Source organism: Sminthopsis crassicaudata, chromosome 6 (assembly GCF_048593235.1).
Source record: "Sminthopsis crassicaudata isolate SCR6 chromosome 6, ASM4859323v1, whole genome shotgun sequence".
Lineage (NCBI taxonomy): Eukaryota > Metazoa > Chordata > Mammalia > Dasyuromorphia > Dasyuridae > Sminthopsis > Sminthopsis crassicaudata.
The window spans coordinates 160,705,004-160,731,679 of record NC_133622.1 but is presented as its reverse complement, the minus strand read 5'-3'; the positions used below and the strand labels follow the sequence as shown (position 1 = coordinate 160,731,679).

At 36.5% G+C, this 26,676-nt stretch overlaps 1 protein-coding gene across 1 annotated transcript in view; it reads right to left on the bottom strand.

Moving 5' to 3' along the window:
* Positions 1–11,086, bottom strand: part of RASGEF1B (RasGEF domain family member 1B) — a 39,478-nt gene extending 28,392 nt beyond the window's left edge. Inside the window, exon 1 of the mRNA XM_074275226.1 lies at positions 10,627–11,086. The gene's annotated coding sequence lies outside the window, so the exon portion shown is untranslated. The remainder of the gene's footprint in view (positions 1–10,626) is intronic.
* Positions 11,087–26,676: the final 15,590 nt, after the last annotated feature.

Genomic DNA, 26,676 nt, shown 5'->3' with positions numbered 1-26,676 from the left:
GGGGAGCCATCAGGAGCATCTTGGGGGAACCAGGAAGGAGTCAGCAAATTGATAGAGATAAAGGACCATGCAGAAATAAAATAAAATAAAAAATAAACTAAAACAGAATGAAGGTAAGTCTGAAGCTAAGGAAAAAGGGATTACTAAAAAGAAAGAGGTAGTCAATAGTGTCAAATTCTGTAGAAAATAAAATGCTAATTATATGACAGTATTCCTTCTGACTAAATTTTAAAAGATGAATGATTTCTTTCCCTTTGCTCTCTTTCTTTCATGGATGCTTAAGAATGCTAATGTCACAGTGAGAAACTGAGTACTCATCAAAAAAGACTCTTTGGATTAGATGACTAATGAATATTTTCCTTCTTATGGACATCTTAGTCCTTTTCAACTATGGGTCAAGAAAAATGAGGTATGAAAAAGGTTTTGAATGTGAGGAATAAAAGGCCACTGATGACCTTGGAGAAAACATGAATGGAAAAAGCAGTTACCAAGTGCCTACCGAGGGCCAAATACTAACATTTTCCCTATGTGATGTCTAAGATAAAAATGAAACCTGGTTTGGAGATGAAGCATGGTCTGGGTTCAGTGAGGTTTAGTGGTAGGTGAGTTTTCCCTCATCCACCAATTAGGAACGCTTCTTTCCAGGCAGAGTTCTAAAACTGAGTGGATTACCATTCCTCCCCACTCCCAAGGGGAAAAGATTGATTTCAAAGAGACATCTATGGACATTATATTTTCTGCTCTGTTACCTAAGGAAAATCTTTGTATCTGGCCCTTTGGATGGGTTTTACACGTGGTTTTTCCTCATTCATTTTTTCTCAAAAGTCAATTAGAGAAGAAATTGAGGCAGGAAACATAATCAACTTTCTCAAGAATTATGGCCACAAAGGGGAGAAGAGAAAAGGAGAGAAAGAGGACCTCTTCTTCCTGCTGCCTTCCTCCACCTCCTCCAGAATTAGATGTCTGAAAATCTGTAGGCAGATCAGAAGGAACCAGTAGGAAGGGCCAGATGGAAGATTCATGAATTAGAGGAGCTGAGACTATTGGTTCCAGGTCCTAGGGAAACAGCAAGGAATTGAGGGCACCTGCAGAGAGAGATTAGCAAAGGGCAGGCAAACCTCTTCCCCTAAGACAAAGACAAAAGAATAAATGAAGTAATGCGAAGTCTGGAGAAAGGGGGTTGAAGGAACTTTTTAAAGAAAGCCTTAATTTTCTCAGTGAAAAAGGAGGCTGTTATCAGCTAATAACAATATTAACTTAGTCTTATGTAAGTACTTTGAGATTTATAAAATACTTTAGATATATTGATTCTTAATTCTTACAACCCTATAAGGTAGGTGTTTATTATTTCTATTTGACTGATGATAGAATTGAGGTTGAAAGGGATCATCTGAGGAAAGACTGAATCTGGCACTCATTACCCCACACAGCAGCCTTTAAATATGGGGGCAGACAGGAAGGGAAAGATGAAGAGATGGGGGAACTTGTGGGAAAAGGTCTAGAAGAGTCACAGTGGTGAATAAAACAAAAAGTGAACAAAGTTCCAATATCATGTCTGAACTTTGAAAGTATATTTGTTTTATGAAAGAAATCCTACCTAACATCCTGAAATTACTACCTTCTACTTCCCTGGCTAGATTCCAAAAGGACTGTGTCTCTGGGGGGAAGGGGGCATAGCTTAGGAGAGGACTCTTCTTTTATAGCAGTATTTGGAATTTTTTTTCAGACATTTACCTTGGGTAGATGGTTGTCCAAAAGGCAATGGAGAGGTACATAAGAGACCTAAGAAGTCTGCAATATTTTGAATAGAATTAGCGTAAAGTAGGTCAGAAAGATGTATTACCAGAAAGGTGAGTTGATCATGTGCTCAGAGGCAGGGAAGACTAGTGTATAATCCAATGCTGTTGATATGATTCCAACAGATCCAAAGCAGGCCTTCCTGGACATTGGGGTCAGATGGTAGAAAACTGATAGGAGGAGGAAGGTAGGGCAATAGTAGCTGAAAAGGCATAAATAGGTTGCAATGGACATACCTTCTGCAAGAAACTTTTCCCAGTCATTAATCTTAGTACCTTCCTTCTGAGATCATTCCCAATTTATCTTATCTGTAGTTTTCTTTTCTTTTTTTTTTTTTTTTACAGTTTGCATGTTCTTCCTTCATTAAACTATGAGCTCCAATTTGGAACTATGTCCAAAGGGTTATCAAACTGTGCATACCCTTTTGATCCAGCAGTGTTTCTTTTTTTTTTTTTTTTTTTTTATTATATATATATATATATTTTATAATATTATCCCTTGTATTCATTTTTCCAAATTACCCCCCCTCCCTCTATTCCCTCCCCCCGACGACAGGCAATACCATACATTTTACATGTGTTACAATATAGTCTAGGTACAATACATGTGTGCGAATATCATTTTCTTGTTGCACAATAAACATTAGAATCCGAAGGTACATGCAACCTGGGCAGACAGATATTAGTGCTAACAATTTTCATTCCCCTCCCAGTGTTTCTTCTCTGGGTGTAGCTACCTCTGTCCATCATTGATCAACTGGAAGTGAGTTGGATCTTCTTTATGTTGAAGATTTCCACTTCCATCAGAATACATCCTCATACAGTATTGTTGTTGAAGTGTACAATGATCTCCTGGTTCTGCTCATTTCACTCAGCAACAGTTGATTTAAGTCTCTCCAGGCCTCTCTATATTCCTCCTGCTGGTCATTTCTTACCGAGCAATAATATTCCATAACCTTCATATACCACAATTTACCCAACCATTCTCCAACTGATGGACATCCATTCATCTTCCAGTTTCTAGCTACAACAAAAAGAGCTGCCACAAACATTTTGGCACATATATGTCTCTTTCCGCTCTTTAGTATTTCTTTGGGATATAATCCCAGTAGTAGCCCAGCAGTGTTTCTACTGGGCTTATATCCCAAAGAGATTTTAAAGGAGGGAAAGAGACCCACATGTACAAAAATGTTTGTGGCAGCCCTCTTTGTAGTGGCCAGAAACTGGAAACGGAGTGTATGCCCATCAATTGGAGAAGGGCTGAATAATTTATGGTATATGAATGTTATGGAATAGTATTATTCCATAAGAAATGATGAGCAGGATAATTTGAGAGAGGCCTGGAGAGACTTAACGTGAATTGATGCTGAGTGAAATGAGCAGAACCAGGAGCTCATTGGACGTGGCAACAAGAAGATTATATAATGATCAAATCTGATGGACCTGGCTCTCAGATGATTCAGGACAGTTCCAATGGTCTTGTGATGTAGAGAGCCATCTGCACCCAGAGAGAGGACTGTGGGAATTGAGTGTGGTTCACAACATAACATTTTTACTCTTTTTGTTGTTTGCTTGCATTTTATTTTCTTTCTCATTTTTTTCCTTTTTGATCTGATTTTTTGGTGCAAGATAACTGTATAAATATATATTTATATATTGGATTTAGCATATATATATATTTATTTATTTTTTTTTTACCATGTTTAACATATATTGGATTATTTGCCATCTAGGAGAGGGGATGGGGAGAAGGGGAGGGAAATTGGAACATTTTGCAAGGGTCAATGTTGAAAAGTTATCCAAGCATATGTTTTGAAAATAAAAAGTTTTAATAAAAAAATAAACTGTGAGCTCCTTGGAGCTTTGGATGCCCTTTTCTTTTCTTTGTATGTTAATTGTTAGTAGGTGCTTATTGACTGAAAATTGTGAGATCACTTTTCTGCTGAAGTATCAAACCATTTTGCTGGGTAATTTGTAATTTTTCTCCTAGTTACACTCTTTTTTCTTTTCTTTTCTTTTTTTTTTTTTACTCTGTTCATCTTTATACCTAATTAAGGATATTAAGGAATGCTACTTTTTAACTGCTTATACATTTCCATCAGGGGAAAAAAAGTGAAAGTCAAATTACTCTTTAATAGATTGCCACCATTTTATAGGAGTTATTTTGGGAAGGAACCTTACTGGTGGATTTGAAAACCCCAATTTTTCAGGAAGAAATTGAAGCTAAGGGAAATAAACTAAGTTTCACAAGGGTAAGTAGGTAGTAGGTGGCAATCATCTAGCCCAGCTCTAGTATTCTTTCCAGCACTCTACACGCAGTGACTAACATAATCCAAATGCAGTCCCTTGAAGACCTGAAGTTCTAAAAGATGCTATTTTCCCGTTTCCTTTACCATGATATAGTGGTATAGTGCACTGAAGAAATGTAATACCTTGTCAATCTTCTAAGAAAGAAATGCACCATGATAGTAGCATAAATAACACTGATTGGTCAACTTTTAAGCCTGACTTTCTGGGAACTCCTCCAAATTTATGAGGGTCTTCTGAAATTTCACCCCCTTCCCAGATAATATTGGCAGTTTCCATCAAGGGTCAAAAACTTTACAGTCTTTAAGGAAGGTCTAATTTCTTTCTTGGTGATTTATGTTAAAAGGTTGTGTAATTTTCAACTCAAGCCATTATACGAAAAACAACAACAACAACAAATAAATTTGCAATCCATTTAATTTCAACTTCACTGGTTACCTGTTCCCACACAACTAGACCCCAACTAGTCTTTCTAACTTCAGTAGACATTATTTCCACTCCCTTACTCTGCAATCCAGCTCAAATGATCTCTCTTGCACAAAATGCAACCCTTTACCTTTTATCATTCTGTTCCCTGCTGGCTATCCTCCAGACTTGGAACACACTCATTTTCTCCTCTCCATCTCACAGTCTCACTCTTTCTTCAAGACACAACTCAAGTGAGACATACATCAGAGGTAATGAGTCCAAAAAGCCCTGTTTCATGAACTTGGATAGAGGGAAAAAAAGTATTTAACTAAACTCTTTTGCTGACATTTAGAATTTTCTTTAGTGATACAAGTAGAAAACAACCACAATAGGATTAACAATTGTCACCAATAGCAAAAACAGATATTTTCTTATTTCTATCAAAGGATGGTTTGTCATTTCCTTTTCCAGTCCATTTTACAGATAAGGAAACTGAGGCAAATAGAGTTATGTGACTTGCCCAGGATCACACAACTGGGAAGTATTTGAGGGGATATTTAAATTTAGATTTTCCTGATTCTTGCCCTGGCACTCTTATCCACAAAACCCCTGTATCTGGTTACTTTTTATCTATTTGTTCTTTTCTTACTGATTCTATATTTATGTAACAATATGTAATTGTTTTCTCCTATTCCTTGTGAGTAGGAATTTCTTTATTCTTTGTATTTGTAATTTGTAACCTCAATTCAAGAATTAGCACATAGTATTTGTTTGTTGTTCAGTCATCAGTCATGTCTGATTCTTCCTGACCAACACCTCATGACCCTAGGGAGCATGCTGTCCACAGGGCTTTCTTGGCAAAGATACTAAAGTAGTAATCCAGTAGATTAAAGCAATGTGAGTTGATACACAGCTAGTAAGTCTCTGAAGGACAAATTTGCAGGTTTTCTCGACTCTAGACCAGTGAACTATCAAACTGCCTCCTAGCACATAGTAGGGCTTTAGTAAATGTTTGATGATTAAGAGTTAAGCAAAGTTATATATGTAGAAAAGGCATAATAACTGCTCTTTCCACTGCTCATACCAATGTAAGAAAGAGTAAATCCTTTATTTCAGTTCAACTAACAAACTCTAAGAGACTATTAAAATGTCTTAAGCAATTTCAAATTCATTGCAGTATCCAGGCTCCTTCACTAGGTGGATCTTTGCCTCCTCATCATTTCAAAATGTTGAGTTTCACTCTTGCAACATGCTAATTAGAAAAGCAAAAACAAGTAATCATATCTCACTATCAAATGTTCTGGAAATTGCCTTCTGTGCCCTTAAGGAGTATTTATGAAAGAATTAAGTCACATGATATATTGTTTGGAAAGTACACTGGGTGAGGACAGTCACTAACCCTTTGTTCTCACTGGATATCCATCTTTTACAAGAGTGGAATATTCCATTCTCTCAGGAGAATAACTTATCTTTTGATTTTTAAAAATGGGTCCAAGTACTTCAGACAACAGTTAAAGTCAGTGAAAGGTTCAAGCCAGAATAGTTATGTGGAAAAAAATAACACAATGATGACACCCTTTGATAAAACAAATTCTTCTCTAAAGACTATTCATCATACTAGGAAAACAAAAGTCAGTAATGGCTCTTGGTGGCAGGTGGAATTTTCTATTTCCATTGTATTATGTAACACTTACTACAGTGCCAGAACACAGAGAAACCTGTTTAAAATACATTCTCCAAAGAAGGTTCTTGAATTAAAGATTAATTGTCCCTGTTTACTCTCCCTTAAATTTTATGCTCACACATTTTATAAAAATTTATAAACATCACACATTTTTCCTTTTCTAAAAGAACACTGCAATGTAATGCTTCGCCAAATGAATTATGATTTTAAGACATATTTTAAATAATCTAATGTTAAGAAAAAATCCTTCTACATGGAACAGTTGAATAATATCCAAATATTGGAGATATATAAATTATATTACTGAAATTATGTTTCATATTTAAATTTAACAACAGTGATCACTGAATAAGGAATTTAGGTTAGTATTCTGAAGAGCACCTCAAGTTAAATGCTTTCAACATCTCACAAACCAAAATAAAATTAGGTTCCAAATAACTTGACCTTTGAGATGCTCTTTTAAATGTATTTACAGAATAAAAAATGGGGGTTCAGGAGGAGGGAAGGCAGCTAAGAAGAAGGCATGTTTCCAAAGTTTTACATATTATTGATACATATTTAACTTTCATATTAAAATATTAACATATTTGCTTTTTTCTGTTCTCTTCTACTCATTTAAAACCAAAACAAATGATGTTTGCTTATTTTTTTTCTCATAGTTTTTCCCCTTTGGATCTGATTTTTCTTGTACAACATGGCCAATATGGAAATATGTTTTTAAAATTGCACATATATAAACTCTATTGTATTGTTTGCTGTTTTTGGGAAGGGGAGATAAAGGAGGGAGGCAGAAAAATTTGGAACACAAAGTTTTACAAAAGTGAATGTTGAAAACTACCTTTACATGCATATGGATAAATAAAATTTGAAAAATAAAAAAAAATCAATAAGTTTAAAAACCCAAACAAATAATGCATCTACAAAGTCATTGGACAACTATATTTTTTAGTATTTATTGCCTTCTCTCTTTTCTCCAGAACAAACCAAGGTTCCCTAAGACCCCCACTCTAACTCCTCTAAATGTATGAGTTGGCAGCAAGGAAAATGGATTCCAGGATCACAAAGCCAGAAGGGTCTAATTTAGTCCAAAGTAACTCATTTCACAAAGAGAAGAGGGAGCAACAAGAAGAGAAGTTAAGTGATCTGTGCCCAGCTTCACACAGGTTTTTTTTGTAGTTGTTCAGTCATTTACTCACACAATTAGTGGATGGCAAATATTTTTGGGGGTTTGCTTGATTGACCAGGCCCTAAAGTCAAATGGCCTGGGTATGGTGTTTTCTCTTCTTGTCTGTCATTCCTATATCACGTGATATCATCATTATTTTATCTATCATTTTGAAAATTTCAAAACTGGAGAATATTAATCCTTTAAATATTTGGGAGAACAGTAGAAGGAAAGAGAAAGCTCTTGGATTCAACCACTAATTATATGAAAGATCATAAATTTTAAAACAAATTAAAAAGACAGGGTTCATTTAACCTAAGACCCTACCAAAAACTAATCAAGCAACCAACTATCCTACTGATATCTTCCATTCATTGTACTCTGGATCAAGTTACAGACCCTGCCTACTCTGCCTTAAAGCCCTCCAACCAGGGGACTTGCACACCATTCAGACTTTGCACTCCAGTGGTAAGAGCACTGAATTTGGAATCAGATCAGGGCAGAAACAGCTCTGACACTTAGCAGCTGGGCCACTTATGAGCTTTTTGATCACACATATCCCACATAGTGTCTTCAACTTTAAAGTGGAAACTACCCTCCTCCTTAAAGTATTATTGTGAGGAAAGTTCTTTGTAAAATGTAAAAACCTAGACAAAAGTTGAGTCATTAGAAAATTATTAATTTCTTCTCAAAGGTTCAATTCCTACAAATCCTCCTCTGCTCAACATCTGTCATTCAAATCCTATTTTTTTTTTTTATAAGAAATCTCATTAGATGAGAGTATTCTTTTTTCTTCTATCTTCTCTGACAACAGACTGGAATTGAATACTAGGTACATCAGGCTGTACTATTTTTCCTGTTGTCAAATATTGAAAATATTGTATTCTCAAGTTATGTCATTTTTCCTTTTTTTTTTTTTTTGGTCACATGAATGTATTTTTTTTTATTGTCTCAAATAGAACAGATTATTAGATAAGATCTTGTGTCTTTGTGTCATTCTTCCAAGTTACACATACTACCTGTCACCTCAATGAAGCTTAATAAATGCCTTTTATAATTATGATGGAAATATGCATACCATGACATTCTAATGGAATCAGCGACTAAAACAGGAAAGGACATGGGAAGCAATGTGGTGAAAGGTAAATGCCAAGAAGTTAATATTAGTCCTGAATTAACAGAAATCCAATGAAGCTTCAAAATTTACTGACTAGAAATGTCACCAAATCCAAGGGAAATAAGAGAATAAGAAATGTACTGATCAATGACTACCTTCCTGATCTTTGCTTTATAATCTAAAGAAAAGGTTATTAGACCATGCAAGGAAACATTTACTTAACTCAATTAAAAGAAAAATTCTCAGTGCCTGCAACCATCTTGCTAAAAATAGAGTGCCTTAAATAAGAAGCAGGTCCCAGCCTTCACAGAGCTTATAGTTAGGAACTCAGATTTGCTCTGTACCTTTTCACGGGTCACAATCATCCACCTTATAATAATGTCCCCTCAAAATCTTCCAGATTCAACTTCTTTTATATTATAATATAAACTCAGAAGCAGCAAGTGCTTCTGAAACTCAAGTCCACCGTAGAAGTACTTTGAAATAGAACTTTCCAGTAATGAATAGGCTGCCTCTAAGGTAGGGGTTCAGAGAGGGAGAACCTAGCCTCTAAGTGGTTCAGGATATCCAAGGAATTCATACACAGGGTGACCCTCTGGACTCTCTTCCAACTCTATGATTCCATGAACTTGTAAATCACATTTTTGCTTGTCATTTTCCTCCCAAATCATGACAATCATTTTCTCCGATATTTTTATTTGTCAATTGAGAATATTTCCTGTTTCTCTGAACACAAATAGCACCACAGTCTAACTTCCCCTAGCTTCTGAACAAATGTGATCATCACATGCTTTGCTCTAAGCACTATTTTTGTGGAGGTAGGAAAAATTGCTTGTTGATAATGTATCTAACATATCACCATCCAAAGGTGAACACAATAGCATCCCCCCACTTCTTTCCTTTTAACACCCTGGTCACACATACTTTACATCCCATCCAGCACTGAATCTCTATGTACACACACGAGATAAGCTCCTTGGAAACTAGGACTCCACAGAACAGACATACAGAGCACGTAAGTACATGTGTACACTGTTTAGTGCAGGTGCCAGTGGAGTCCGTGGAGATGGGCATGTTACACATAAGGAGTAGTAAGTGCATGACTCAGCTCCCTGCCCTCTCCTTCGGACTCTCGAGACCTGCTTCCAGCACTTAAGAGCATCTAGTGGAAATGACTTTTTAAAAAAGAAGGGCAGAGTTGCAGTTCACCTGAACTCACCCAGCTTAGGGCTTAGAGTTTGGAAGAATCCCCCATGTGTTCCTGGGCTTCATTCCTCACCTCTGTTTGGTACCAGCCATTGTTTACTTTGCTTGCACAGTTAAGTCAGATTTCTACTAGCATTCGGGCCACTCTTCAGCAGGCACATAGGAGTTGGTGTGGCACAGTGGCAGGAGCGCTAGCTCTGGAGTTTAAAAGGAATGACCTTGGCTCTAGTTCTACCTAGAATGTTTATTACCTGGGTGACCTTGGTTGAGGAATTGAGTTACCTTGTGTGTGTGTGTGTGTGTGTGTGTGTGTGTGTGTGTGTGTGTGTGTAAGGGTAAGGAGTGTTGGGGGGGGGCGGAGTTGGGGAGAACTAGCCGGTCTCTGAGATCCTTTCCAGATCTCCGAACTATGAGGCATCTTAGGGGCACATGACACCTGAGACGCCCATTCTGGGTTATAGTCAGAGGTGGACACCCTAAATCGGTTGCTCCCCCGACCCGAATTCAAAAACGAACACCAACAATCGACCATATAGTTAATTCCTGGGCAGAGCACTAGCCAGAGTGGAAGCTCCCCAATTCCCAAGGTTCTCCGGGACTACCTATCCATCTTCATTGTTGTTTGTCCTGCCAGATAATGGCACTTTGAGTCTTCCGCAACCGGACCTAAACAACCACCCACCAAAGAGAAAGAAGGGAGAGAGGTGGGCAGCTGCGCTGAGGGCGGGAGAGGAGGGGGGAGAGGAGGGGAAGGTCGTGCCAAAACAGAAACAAAAACAGTGCAGATGTCCCGGGGACCCAAGGGGGACGGTCTATCAAAGTGGGGCAGGACGGAAGATCAGAGTGGGAGACCCCCGAAAGCGGCTTTCTGCCTATTAGGTCGAGGCCAGCAGCACTTGGCACCTGTTGGGATGGGAAATAAAGCAAATCTAGTTGAACTAACCTTAAAGGCCAGGTGAGCAGATGCCTCAGTCCTTCCCACTAGGAGCAGCCCGCGCCGCAGTCTGCGCGCTCTTTTTAGAGTGGGATTTTCTTAGGGGGAGGGGGCGTGACGCTCTCCGCCAGGCAGAAACCAGTTTACTTCTCCGTTCCGCCTTTCTCGAGCCACTGCTGCTCCGTTTCAATCCCAGGCTGCAGTGTCAAGCGACCGTAATCTTAGGGAGCTGGTCCCAAAGCCCCTCCATTCGCTCCGGCCGCCGGGGCGCAGGGAGCACGGAAGCCCAGGCTGTCCTTGCTTTCGCTTCTCCCCCGGGAATGACCGCCACAGGGACCGGGTCCCGGACACCCGGTGAGGGTTAGCCGCAGACACTCGGAGCCCCCGATCCCGAGAACAATGCGCGGAGGCGGACGCGCCGAGAGCGGCCAAGAGCCAGATGCCAGACTGTCCACCAGCCCCGCGGAGTCCGAGCGCGCACCCCGCCCCCCCTTTCCGGTAGGTCCGCGGCTCCCTCCGCCCCTCCACGCCCCTCGACGGAGCCGAGCCAATGGAGGGAGCGTCTCCCTAACACACACCACCCCCTAAACCTTCTGCCTGCTGCCCGGCCCCGCTTTGGAGCGGACGGGGAGACTGGGCTCCATCCGGGGTGCTGAGGGCTGGGCTGGACCGCTGCGGCGTCCCGAAAGCACCTCCTCTTCTGCCGGGTTTGCTGCTGGAGGTGTGCACTTCCTCTTCCATATACCTGCCTCGGGCTGTTGTTGCTGGCCTGGGTGTACCCGAAAAGGAGTATAGACTCTCCGAGCTGACCTGCTAGACGAGTAATGCAGTATCTAGTAGCATAATTTGGAACCAAAGGGTAGCTTTGCCTGTAACTTTTTCCTTTTTTAATTGATTTTTTTAACAAGTTAAAAAAAATAAATCTGCCCCTCGCAATATCCCCTACCCCCCAACAAACAATAATTTTATAATAAACCACGATAAGTATTTAAATAGTCTGGCAAAACAGATTTCCCTATAAGCCGTGTCCAAAAATGTATGACCTTTTTTGCATTCTTTAAATTCATCACTTCTCTGTCAGGAGGGGAGTGGCGTATTTCCCCGTCATTCTTTTGCATTGATAGTATTCTAAAGTGTTTCAAAATTTTACTCATCAATACATCAATTTTTATCACGGTATAAAATTGTTCCGGTTTTGCTCACTTCCCTTTGCATCATTTTATAAAGGCCTTCCTCTGAAATTGTCCATTTCATCATTTCTTATGGCCCCATGTAGTTACTTTACTCGTACTTTTCCAAACGAAAAAGCAAAATAAATTAAAAAATCAATCAATCAATCAATCAATCAATAATAAATAATAAATAAAAAAATAAATAAGTGTGTGTGTGTGTGTGTGTGTGTGTGTGTGTGTGTGTGTGTGTGTGTGTGTGTGTTTGGGGGAGAGGATTTCGGATTTAGTTCCTCTTTTAATGGCTAATAATACTTTGATCTTAAGAGCTCGGAAAGGTTGCATTCTGTAAACCATTCAGAAACAAAAGCAAAACCCTACTTCTAAAAAGACCACTCTTCTAAATTAGAAGACGAACATGAAAGACGACGATTAGCACTCTGATCGTTTTCAAATTACTTTTCCCATTTGGGAAGAGTCTTTGTTCTAGACTTCTTCCCTAGGTCTTACTTTCCTCAGCTTCTCAGAATCTTATCACAATTCCTGGTACCTAATAGGCTTGAATTGCTTATGATTGATTTATGAATGAGAGAAGAGTGAAGTAGGTGGTCTTTAAGGGCTATTTCCACTCCAAACGTAATCTTAAAATGAAGAATAAATGAAAGGAAAATGGGGCAGAGAAACGGACCCTTTTATTTTTTATATTTTGGCCTTACCTGTGACTTCATTGTTATGGAGAGCTCCCAATAAGGAAACAGCTGTCTACCGATGTAGGTTGGCACCTGCTCTGCAGGTTATAGTCCTAAGATTTGCCTGGTACACAGGCAGGGGTGTCAGGGGTCAGACTTGAAAGCAGTTTCCCCCATCAATTACAATGTCAGCTCTCTATAGAGAATACTCATCTTGAATTTATTTTGTGAATATTTAGCAATATAAAATTGTCTCTTCTCTGAGAAATGTTTTGATCTGTATCCCTAGAGCCTTGCACTTAGTAGGTCTTACTTGACCATCTGTGTAAAATGACCTCTGCTGTATGGATAAGGATAGTTTAGATTTTGCCCAGTTTTAATTTGTCTCTAAATTCCCCAATCTAAACTTCCTATTATCTTTACCAATTTAAAGATCTCTATTTCTTGGCTTCTCTCACTCTTTTTTCTTTTTCTTTTTTCTCTCCTCCCCCTTTTCTGGAGGAGGGAGAGAACACTATAGCTTCTTTCAGGTCACTAAGTCAATAAATAAGTCACTAAATAACTTAAATCAATATCACAATTTAAGCCAAAACTAACATATGAGGTAGTTCAATTGCTATTCAGATCTGAGCACATCTTTTCCTAAGCCTAGATAACCTGGAAAGTGTCCGTTTGGAAGGTAGTAGTGTCTTAGAAAGAGAACAGGGGTGAGTCAGAAGGCTGGGCTTCTAGGTTTGGTCTCACTACTAAAATAAACTTACACAAGGAGTATAGAAGTGTAGAAAAGGAAAGGGGAAGGAACAGCACAGACCAGGCCAAGCATTTCTTAAGCACCTACTATGTGCCAGGCACTATGCCAAGCCAAATATTTTCTCATCTGAGCCTCCAAACAGTCCTGGGAGGTAGGTGAAGAAATCGCTATATTTAAGTTAATGGATCGATATTCAAATCATAGCTCCACCATTTGCTACATGTGTGACCTTGAACATTTCACTGCTTTAAGTCTCAAATTCCTCATCTGTAAAATAGAATTGAGGGCAGCTGGGTGGCCCAGTGGATAGAATGCCAGGAAGGCTCATCTTCCTAAATTCAAATCTGATTTCAGATGCTTACTAACTCTGTGACTCTAGGCAAATCACTCAATTCTGTTTGACTGTTTTTCATCAGTTAAAATGAGTTGAGAATGAAATGGTGAACCTAGTATCTTTGCCAAGAAAATCCCATAACTGTTGAATATGGCTGAAATACAATTAAACAAAAAATGTTGATGAATTAGCCTTCAAATGTTCTGTCTAGTTCTCATTCTGCGACTCTCTAATCCTGAATTACTTAACCTTGATGGAGAGGGTTCAGAGAGGACAAACCTTACCCACAATGTGGCCTCGTGAACTTTGGGGAAAAGAATACCATACTTCTTTTTCTTTGACCTCTATCTGAAATGTAGCATTTCTATCAATTATTTAAAATTTTTTTTCTAAGAAGGGGTCCATAGGATTGAGCAGATTGCTAAAGGGGTGCATGATACAGAAAAACCATTTCTTTCTTCTCATTTTACAAAAGACTGAGGTAAACAGGATTAATTGACTTGTTCAGGATCACACCCAGTAAGTGTCCAAGTCTCACATTTTAACTGTGGGCTTCCTGACTCCAGGTCTGGAGCTCTATCCACTGTTGCCCCTGTTAAGCTACTCCTCTTCTACAGGCTATAATTTCCTCCCTTGTAAATTGAAAAATTCCTCTAAAAGCTGTTTCAGTTTTGGAATTCTTCGAATCTATAACTTGTTTTAGAAAGAATTCTAAATTTTTTTAATCATACTCCTTTCAATTCTTTTTTTTTCTCTTATAATTTGACTGACCTAACCACTTAAATCTATAAAAGACAGGTTTACTAAATTCAGACAAAAGAGTACTAACTAAAACTTGGCCAGACACAATTTTAAACACAAATATGGAAAGTTTGCTTATAGATCTTGTTGAAATAAAAAGTTAATAAAAATTACATTCCTGTAGGTCCCTGGGATCTCTTGAGATGTAGGAAATAGTTTAGGGATTGTGTTTTGTCATTCATCAAAGAAGAATTTTATAAATTTAGGGTAGTACATTAGAACAAACATTAATTTCAGTAGTTCAGTCTTGTCTGACTATGACTCCATCTGGGATTTTCTTGGCAAAGATACTGGAGTGGCTTGCTATTTCTTTCTCCAGCTCATTTAACAAATGAGGAAACTGAGGCAGATAGGGTAAGTGATTTGCCAGGATCACAAGTAACTAGAGGCATCATTTGAACTCAGATTTTTCTGATTTAAGGGGCAGCTCTTTATCCATGATGCTACCTAGCTGCCTCCTTCCTTCAATTTCAGTATCAATTTTTATTAAACAAAAGAATAAAAATACCCTATAATAATGCAGTATGTGTTCTATTTTATATAAACAATGCTTGGCATTGTGTAGATGCTTAATAAATGTTTATTGTCTGATAAAGATTTCATCATCACTCTTTATGACTTCATTTAAAGTAACTTGCTCTTCTATATTTCTCTAAAGCCTGTATTTTAAAAATAGATCTATATAGGTCATTGAATTCCTATAGAAATTTCTGAAAAGCTCAGGGAAGAATTAATTTATGTAACTTTGTTTTTCCACAGATGGAAATGTTGGTAATTTTGCTAAGTAATAATGAGAGCCAGCATTTTATGACTCATTTGATGCTCAACCCTGTGAGGAACACACTACTATTAGCATGCTTATTTTGCAGACTAAGGAAACTGAGTTTAGCAAAGATTGTGTAATTTGGCCAAGGTCATATAGTAAATAAGTTTCAGAGTTGGGATTAGAGTTTAAGTTTTTCAAATTTCAAGTCCAGCCCTTTATGCACTATACTACTTAGCTGGCTGCCTTTGTAGTTCCAAGCATGTGGACATTTATTCTTTCATTTGTTTTTATAATATTGCTGTGAGGCAGAAAGAACAGAAAAAAAAAAAGATGATATATTTTTATCTCCACTTTATGAAGAGAGAACTCTTCCCACAGGCCAGTAAAGTGGGTCAATTCAGACTGCAACTAAAGACTTCTGACCTCTACTCAATTCCAGCCTCAGACTAGATCATTACTTTATAACTAAGGTTATAAAACCATATCTCTAACATTTATTTAAGATGCCAGAGTATCTTTTAAAACAAAAGCATAAAGTATTTTCTGACTTTTAAAGGTGAATGTGATAATGTGATTGAATGTTATGAACCTTATGTAATATAAATGTAAATGAAAGTTACGGGTTATAGAGTCACTTAATTTTCTATATATTATTGTGGAATAGTCTTTTACTTAACTGTGCATCATCCTGCAAGTAGCCTCCCAGAAAGTAATTCATTCATATTCAATAAATATTGAAGACTGGAGTGGTTTGCTATTGGCTTCTCCAGCTCCTGTTATAGAGGAGAGCTAGTGATACAAAAAGAGGCAAAAAACAGTCCCTGTCCTCAAAAAGCTCACAATCTAGGGCAAACAAATATATGCAAAGCAAGCCATAATCCCAAAAAAAAGGAAATAAAGAGGGGTCAAGAAAGGTTTCCTTTAAAGATGTGAACCCTACTTCCAATTGTGCACACACATGGACCCTCCAGGTGCACACACAAACTTATTTTGTATTTAAATAGAGCAGTATAAAAGACTTCCCAGACATAGATTGGCTTATGGCTCATTCCTTCAATCTCACCTACGACATTCACAATGCTATATCTAAGCAAATTACTTAACTTCTGTCCACCTCAATTTTCTCAACAGCACCTATCTCCCAGGATTATTGAGAGTATCAAATGAAATAATAGTAAAGCACTTAGCTTGGTACCTGGCACATAGTAGGCACTTAACAAATGCTTGTTCCTTCCTTAAGAATTTATAATAAATGTTCATTTCCTTCCTGAAAATATAGCATTTAAAATTTATAGATATTAATATTATTCATACTATAGAACTATGTTCCAGTTTAGCATGTTTCTTTTTTAAATGAGCTCTGAGGCTTAGTATGAGACTACAGAGTCATAATTTAAGAGAATTAAGATTGCATATTTTTTCCCCAAGCTTTTAAAATCCTTTCCATCATTCAAAGCTCAGGTGAAGTCGTTCTTTATCCCCCAAGCCCCAGCCAGAAGTAATCCCTTCTTCTTCTGAACTCTTGTAACAACTTGTACCCTTTCTATGAATTTATAATATTCTGCCTGTTTTTTTCATCAATGAATGACAGTATGCACTGTCATATTTATCTTTAGTTCCTCAAGCTACTTAGCACTAGGCCTAGCATTTAATAACTACTTGCTCACTTGAATTAAATATTAATAAATTCCAAAATGACCACTCACAGAATTACTATCTTTTTTGTTGTTAACTGATCTGCAACTTCAAAAGAAAATCGAATTGTAAATTCAGTTTGGGTAGGACCCCCAGCCACTTCTCAGTCATGATCTTTGAATGTCCCTAACACCTAGGACAAGCTCTTCATATCTGCTGAGTGAAGATATCAATGTTATATCGTGGGAAAGTGTGGGGAAGTCCATGAATTTTTCTCCAAAGGACTGACAAGTTTTCATGTGATACATCATATTGTGGTCACCTGCTATCCTCCAGCAAGCATGAAATAAAAATTAAGAGGCTTAAATGATGAATTACAGGAAGGACTTTTAGAAAAAGAATATAGTGATTTAGGGAGCACCTTATTCCTGAGGGGCTCTCCCCAACTCCCTACTAAAATTTGCCAAAAATCTCTGGTTATTACAAAAATAGGAAAAACACAAAAGGTAATATTGGGTAATACCAACTCACTCTATTGAGCTATTTCCTCATGCTGCCACTAAGGGATAGGGTAGTTCCAACTTGTTTTAGGAGATTTCTTTTGACATTTAATGACTACAGAGTATCTATTGAATAGTAAATCTCTGAGATGAATCAGTCATCAAAGTAAGTATAGCAAGCCATAACAAAAGGAGGTAATTTGGAAAATTGGATTCAAGAGTCATTATGATGAGACAGGTGAAAAGGGGTTTCAAAGTCCTGCCAAAAGCCAGGCTTTTGTCAGATGCAAATGTGATCTTGGAGAGCTAAATCACAATGTTAAATAATGAGATTGTTAAAGAAAGACATAATGGGATCATAGATTCAGAATTGTAAAGTACCTTACAAAGAGAAAGGAAAATGGATTGGACTAACTGCTTGGCTTTGGAGCTTGGGTCTCCAACACATAAAGACTAAGTGAATCTGGGAAAGTCACTTCTCCTCTCTATGCTCTAAGCAACTCTCTAAGGAGATAAATTGCAAGACAAAGTGCTAATCTGCTTTGGTAAAGGAAATTTCCTCATAAAGTGTTCTTTGTATCAATGGAATTACAAGACCATTCCCTAACCCATTAAGGTACCTTAGCAAATCCATTCTTCTAATTTTGTAGATGTAGAAACTGATGTTTATTGAAATTTAAATGATCATATGACAAGGTCACCCCAGTGGTTTATATGGCAAAGCCATGATTCCAACCTCTGATGATAAATTCAGTGCTTTTATTCCTTTGGTAGCATTTGATGAGGTCCATTGAATTCATTTGGTTATGAAGCCATCATGATGTCACACATAAAATGGTGCTTAAAAATATTTTTTATGATGATAATGATGACAAATGAGAAGTAGAATGTAAGTTCTCTAAGGGCAGTATTGATTTTCCCAAAGTATAGCTCATAGATACTGAATGATGGATGAGGAGGCATTTCAGCAATACAGCTCATAGATACTGAATGATGGATGAGGAGGCATTTCAGCAATACAGATCAGGAGTTATTAGAAATTTAGTTTTACAGAAGTCATAAGGAAAATTAAATATTTAATATCTGAATATTTTGTTTGGATTGAATGACTCCAAGGGCATGTCTTTTATAGACACACTAAATTACCTATATTTTGTGATAACTGAATTAGGAACATTTAGTTAAAGAATAGAGTACATTACTGAAATCTGCATCCTTAAAATAAATTTTAAAGAATTTCTGTGATAATATCTAGTATTTATACAGTGTTTTTAAGACTAGCAAACAGCACTTACAAATATTGTCTCATTTGATCATCATGATCAAATGAAGTAGGTGCTAAAAAAACTTGTACAAGGTCGTCCAGCTGAAAAATATCTAAGGTAGGATTTGAACACAGCCTCAGCTATTATCTAGTTGTGTAATCTTAGGCAAGTCCCGCAAACATTCTCATTCTCAGTTTCCTTATCTATGAAATGGGAATTATGATAGTAACTCTCTCCCAGCCATTGATATGAGTAGTGAAAGAGATAGTATTTATAAAGCACTTTGAAAATCTTAAAGTATAAATATAAATGAATATAATATAAATATAATTTAAAATATAATATGATATAAAAGTATAAATTACAAATGATATCTTTAATGATAATGGCTATGTCCTCCTGCCCATAATCTTGGCAATATTAAAACCTTGGGAGTGAACTAAAGCCCATCTGTTTGAAATCATTAGGCAGACTCATTGAGGAGATGAACAGACTATAAGGCAACCTCAGGAAGTGCATTCCATGCATCCATGTAATTTTGTGTCACTGTTTTTGTTTCTGTGGAATTTTGTTTTCCCCAGTTTAAAATAAGGCAACTTTTTAAAAATGTGAACAGTCTCTTGGGTTTTCATATATCCCCTGAAAAATCTAGGAGCTCTGCATTTGTATTCACAGACACACTGACTTTGCATTCGAGGACAATATATCAATCACAATAATTTGCATTAATATGATGGTGCCCTTTCTGTGAGATGACCTTTTATGTTTGGATTTGGCAAAAATTATTGCTCACCATATTCAGATAAAGCCTATGGAAGAGGACCGAGGATGAGAGGTAAATACCCTTGCCAACATCAAAATGGCATTCAAAACATTTGTACTGATTGTGCCAGTTGAATTTTTTGTAATGACAAAGAGTTTGGGAATGACCTTAAAATATGCGAAAACTGTTTATTATATCAATGCACAGAAAGGTAAATTTGTGTTTGGCTGGAATTTATTTGTAAATCTTCAGCACATTGAAAAAAAGGCAATCAATACTAAATAAAAAATTTTTGCTTCATTGAATTTCTCTTCCTAGTAATTTCCCCTCATACTTCTTTTGAAAGACCTGACATTTAGAAATTAAGCAATGACTTGTTTAGTATATACTTATGAGTCCTGAATATTTTATCAGAATATGTCATTGACAATCACTCCCAATTTAAAGTATGTGCCAACAAGGCCAGTTTTTCTTGATCTTAATGATCATGGCTAGTTTATTTCCTAAAGAATAGGGTATCAATATTTTTTCCCTAATTCTGTGTTCTGTAAGTAGGATTTTTGTTTGTGCAAATGCCTAACCAGTTTATTCCCATTTTAATGAAGTTCATCTATGATTTAAGTAATTTGAAAATGTGAATTCGCTTGAAATATTTGGATGCCATTTAGTTTCTATTAAATGCTTTTCCCAAAAATGAAACCACCAAAGAGATTTCATAGAAATTGAGAGTTGGAACAATTGTTTAGACTAGCCAATACACATTATTCAATGTCCACTCAGCCTTTGTTTGAAGACCTCCTGAGAGATAAAGAATACTACCTTTTCAAGCATCCCATATCCCTTTGGGTCAGCTCTCATTGTTTTCCCTGACATCATCAAGTCTAAACTGGCTTCTTTTCCATGTTCAGATTTCTAGTTCTACTCCCTGGGACTAAGCAAAACAATGGTTGGTCCTTCTACATAACAGGCCTTCAAATACTTTATTTCTTGAAATAGGGACAGTAGTTTAAGACATTCATTTCTACTATGACAAATATTTATATATATACATATCTATCTATCTATCTATCTATCTATCTATCTATCTATCTATCTATATATATATATATATATATATATATATATATATATATATATATAATCTATATAAATGAAAGGTCTTTGGGATCCTCAATTTTTAAGAGGGTAAAGAGGTCCTGAAGCCATTAAGGTTATCATCTTAATCAGGAGGATTCACCTTAATGGTGAAGGTTCTTGACTTCATGTCCTTTGAGATTCAGTAGAAGTATCTGGGGATATTTGTCCTAGAGAAGAAAAGAAAAAAAACTTTTTTATTGTTGTTGAATCTTTTTATTCATGTTTGACTTTTCATGAGCACCTTTGGGGTTTTCTTGGCAAAAATACTTGAGTGGTTTGTTATTTCCTTCTTCAATTGATAAAAGACTTAGGGAAGACACAATAGTTATTTTTATGTATACAAAGAGCTGTTATGTGGTAACTGGAAAGACCTGAATTCAAATCTTGATTTTGACATGGACTATATGACCCAGGCAAGAACTTAACTTCTAGGACCATAAGTTGGAGATAAGGTGCTAACTTGCATTGATAGAGGGACATTCTTCATCTGAGACTTGTATTTCTCAGTAAAATCCATGATTTAATCCTTAGCTTCTGAAAGAGGAAATTTTTTTTCTATTCATTCCAGAGAGTAGAACTAGAATCAGTGGATGACTTGATGTGCAGGAGAGATTCTTTTAAAAATCAAATCTATCTTAAAGTAGAACAAACTGCTTCAAGAGGAAATTTCTTCCACCATTTCCACCCCTCCTCTCTGATCCTTCATGCCCTCATGACAAAGAATTGAAGTTGAGATGTAAGCTTTTTAAAATGGATCATTTCCTTAAATTAAATTATAGTGCGGTATGTGTCTGAATGCCTGAACTTTTAAACCTGTTCAGTTAATAAGATTTTCATTTTGCCATATGGGCAATTGCTATTTCTGCTATACAGCCAGAATGTCTGTATAGTCAATTAACCATAACATTATGAATAAACATAATATAAAACACTTTTGATGCCTGCAAAAGGCACCTCAAATTATAGGTTGTTAGAGATGGAAAGGGCAACTAGATGGCATAGTGGGTAGAACTCCAGGCCTGGAGTCAGGAGTTCAAATCCATCCTCAGACACCTATTAGCTGTGTAGCTCTGAGCAAGTCACTTAACTCTTTTTTCTTCAATTTATCATCTGTAAAATGAGTTGGAGAAGGAAATGGCAAACTACTTCAGTATCTTTGCCAAGAAAATCACAAATAAGGTCAAAAAGAGTACATCACAACTGAAAAATGACTGAACCACAACAGCAACAACAGAGATATAAAAAGTTTTAGATATCTAAGGCAATTACATTAACAGTAGAATAATGCAAAAAAAAAAAAAATTAAAGGACTAGGAAAAACTTGTTATGCGGCAGGTAAATCCAGAGATGCAAGAGTTGCATCATACCCTCAGACAAAGAAAATTTTAAAAATTCATAATGAAATTTTAAAAAGAAATAGATGTTATGGTGAAAGAGGCCATAGACAACAAACTGATATTAATGTTAAACTCATAAAGACCAAATTAATTAAATTCATAAAGAAAAAATTAATGTAATCATAAATTTCCATGAGATCTATATAGAAACATAATGATAGTTGGAAGCTTTAATATTCCTTAATTTTGGACAGATATAACAGACAGATAAATAAAATTGAAACACACACACATACATGTGTGTATATATATATATATATATATAAGATGATGGAATGGCAGAAAAAAAAGTACAGAGGAGTTCCTTCCCCCATTTTCCTCCCCTCAAAGAGGAGCATAATTGGGCACAAATTTAAGGGAAAGCCTTAAAAAAAGAGTGAATTGAATTAATGAAGAGTTAAATAAGAGCACTAGAGGAAAAAATGATCTGTGGAAGAAAAATTGGAAGAGGAATTAATAGCTTGGAATAAGAAGTACAAAACTTCATCTAAGAAGCAAAATCCCTGAAAACTAGAATGGATCAAATAGAAAATAATGTGACTCCATGAGGCAACAAGAAATTCTAAAACAAAATTATAAGAATAAAAAAACAGAAAAGAAAATACAAAATATTTCTTAGCAGATGAAAAGAGCTGAGTAGAAACTTTGAAATATAAATACAGGAGTCAAGAAAAACATAAAAAGATAAAACATGAGTTAAGAATTACAAGGGACTAAAGGATAACCTGTTTGCATTCTAATATGAAGAAATGATACACGTGTCCCTTCAAAACACTATTATTAAGTGTCAGTGAGTGAATCTAATTAGATGGAAGGACTGGGAGTGGTTTTGTTACATTTTGATGACTTTAAAAGAAGAATGAAAAGGGAGGGAAGAGGAAAACAGGAAGAAAAGGAGTAAGTTATCTCACATAATTGGGGTGCACAAGAAGATTACACAAACAATGAGGACATGGTAAGAGAAGTTCACACTAGGGTTTCATTGCCATCTGAACTGGTAAAAGGAGGAAAATCTATATATAGTATGTATGTATGCATGTATGTATATGTATACACATATACCCTCTCAGAAATACCTTTTACTAAATAGGAAAACAGAAGAGGAAGGGGAGAGAAAAAAAAAAAAAAACGGGGAAAGGAGAAGGAGAACATTTTAAGGAAGAGATTAGCCCTAAATAAAACAAATGTCAACTAAGAAAGATGAAAGGGTGACATCATAAAAAATTAATAGAGCAAGGAAAAATTACTTGTCAGATCTATGAATAGGAGAAGAGTTTATGACTAAACAAGGGATAAAAAGGATCAAAGAAAGTAAAATGGGTGATTTTGATTACATAATAAAAAATGTTTCTGCACAAACAAAACAAATTCCAATAAACTTAGAAGAGAAATAGCTAAATTGGATCAAATCTTTGTGGAAAGTTTTCTTCATATACAAAACTCTCATCTCTAAGATTTAGAGGGAATTGATTCAAATTCATAAGCTATTTCTTAATTGACAAATGATCAATCAAATTACATGAATAGGCATGTTCAGAGGAAAAAGCAATCTAAGCTACCCGTAATCATGTTAAAAATGCCATAAATCACCAATTATCAGACATATGCAAATCAGTGGATATGCAAATTAAAACAACTCAGATTTTACTCGTGAGATTGTCAAAGTTGACAAAAATAGAAAATTACGTGCTGGAGGGGTTGTGAGAAAATAGGCATATTAATACACTGTTGGTAGAGCTGTGAACTACTCCAACCATTCTGCAAAGCAATTTGGTTGGGATTATATCCAAAAAGCTATTTAACAGTGCATATCTTTTGACCTCATGATATCATTACTAAGTCTCTACACCAAAGAGAGAAAGGAAAGAAGAAAATTGTCTTCTCTTCTCTCTTTTTAAATTCTCTGTTGCAAGGAATATCTTTCTGGATGAGAGAAAGAGAATGGGAAATATAAAGAATATAAAAACAAAAGCTATCAATAAAAAATTTAAAAGTAAGAAGAATATATGGCCTATCATTATAATAGTAAATTGTAAAAACAGACAGTTACGTGGCACAGTGATAGAGTGCTGAACCTGAAGTCAGAAAGAGTCATCTTCCTGAGTTCAAATCCAGCTTTAAACATTAGTTCTGTGACCCATGGCCTATCATTTAAACCCTCTTTACCTTAATTTTCTCATTTATAAAGTGAGCTGAAAGAAATGGCAAAATTTTCTAGGTTCTTTACCAAGAAAACCCTGAATGAAGTCATGCCTATAAGGACTGAATGACAACAATAAAAATGAGCAGAGAAATCAGAATTAAGTAAATCAGTACAAGAAATGTTTGTCACAATAATCAAGAAGAGGGGGAAAAAAGAACTCTCCAGCTATGATTCTATAATTCTAAAACTTTTTGAAGAATTTTTTGAACTCCCTAGGTGATTTCCAGGAGTTCAGACATGGAATTGTTGGTGTGCAGTGGAAACATTTGTCATTATTCTAGTATTTTAAAAATTTATTTCTTTTTCCTTTTTCCTTTCTCTCTTCTGTTTCCTTTCTTGTAGTGATCTTCTCTGGTATGTGAATCTCCAGTTCTAGGTATTTAAAATCTCCAGCAAAGTATTAAAAAATCAATGCAGAGATTCAATCTCAGGAAATTATCATCATAAATTTTGGGCTGGAAGGTACCTTAGGGATCATCTACTCCAACTTCCTCATTTTACATATGAGAAACTCAGGCCAAAAATGGCTAAATGGTTAAAAGACTCTTTAAAAAAGAAAAAAAAATCACCTAATTTGATTATATATTTAAAAGGAATAACAAATTGTACATAAAAGATTTGCAGCTTCATGTGCAGTCATCTTTTAAAAAATTATACTGTTAAGGAAATGCTTGTTTTATTCCACAAATTAAAAATAAAATAAATAAAAAACTGAAAACAAAGACTCCCAGAAAATCTGCACTGCAAGAAAGGATCAGAAAGGGAATTTGAATCTGTATTTTCTGGATCCATGCAGCTTCTCCAATTTCTTCAATTTAATGAGGAATAAGAAGCAAATTCTTTTTGTAGTCTTTTAAGAAACTTATTTACTCTTCCCTGTCAAACAAACAATCTCTAGGAAGAACCTATAGGACAGGTGGGTGAATTCCAGTCTGTATTAATCCCAGAAATAATTGCTTATGTTTTCATGGAGAGAAAACTTCAAAGATGCAGAAGGATCTTTCAAAAGGCAATCCAGCTTCCCCCCTGTCAAAGTATTTAACTCCCTAGTGTTAGCTATTACAGAAATACAGAAATACATAGCACCTTTGAGATACCCAGCTGGCAGATTAACTGCTCTCTGAGTTGTTATGCTGATGAGAAAATAAACACATTCTTGTCCACCGACCCAAGGCAAAGCTACCCTAGAATTCAATACCTTTTTGTTTAGGAAGACGAGGAGAGATCAGAAGAAGAGAAATCTGTCACCATAGTCAAAGTCTGGGTTTTAGCCTTTATCCTCTGTTAATCCTAACTAGCTTTAACCCTTGAGACACTGATCATGATGGTGTTTTTGATGGGAGAGAATTCCAGGCACGAGGTACAGCCAGTGAAAATGTCTGGAGTCAAGATGGAATGTCTCATCTGAGTAGAAACAGCAAGGAGACCATTGTCACTGGACCAACAAGTACATGTGTGTGTGTGTGTGTGTGTGTGTGTGTGTGTGTGTGTGTGTGTGTTTAGGAAAGCAGCAAGGGGTTAGAAGACTAGAAAGGTAGAAAGGGGTCCTTGAATATTAAACATGATTTTATTTTTATATTTGATTCTGGAGATAATAGGGAGCCACAGTGTTTGTGTGTGTGTGTGTGTGTGTGTGTGTGTGTGTGTGTGTGTGTGTGTGTGAAATTCTTTCTGTGTTATTTATTCTTTAGGAAATCAATTCAAAAATATTTATTCAGTCTATTATTAGTCATTTCTTCTTCTCTGGAATTTTAACAAACAGGCCCATAGAATTTACAGAATCATAGAATTTGAGAGGTGGAAAAAAGCTCTGAATCATTTAGTATATAGAAGGGATCCTCACAGTGACAAACCTGACAAGTGCTGATACAGTCTCTGTTGGAAGGCCTCCAATGAGAAGGAATTTATTACCTTTAGAGGCAGCTTCTTCCACTTTGGGATACCTCAAATGGTTAGGAAGGTTTTAATTACTATAGAATTTTGATGAAATTCTTTGCAACTTCTACTGGTATTTTCCTAGTTAAAACCTCGAGTCAAAAAAGACAAATCTAATTATCCATTTTCTTATAAATACAGCTAACATGAAACTTCTCTCTTCCAAATCATGGCAACTTCAATTTAGAGCTGAAAGGAACCACAGCACAAATCTCTCTCTCTCTCTCTCTCTCTCTCTCTCTCTCTCTCTCTCTCTCTCTCTCTCTCTCTCTCTCTCTCTCTCTCTCTCTCTCTCTCTCTCTCTCTTTCTCTCTCTCTCTCTCCCTCCCTCCCTCCCTCTCAAAGGCCAAAGAAGTCCCATAAGTAGTCACAGAGGAATGAACTTTTAATTGTTGGGTCATTTTTCAATTCGACTCTCTGTGAATCTATTTGGGGTTTTCTTAAGTGAAGATACTGGAGTGGTTTGCCATTCCCTTCTCCAAGATAAATGAAATTAAGTGACCTGCCCAGTCACACAGACAGTAATTGTCTGAAGTTAGATTTGAACTCATGAAGTTAAGTCTTCCTGACTCTAGGTCTGGCACTCTATTTGGTGCACTACTTAGCTACCCCAACTAGAACTAGAACGGAAACGTCTGAATTTTCCACATGTTGCAGAAAGGAGCTGGAGGGAATTATGAAACCAAGCTGAATTACAAATTTATGTTATCTCAT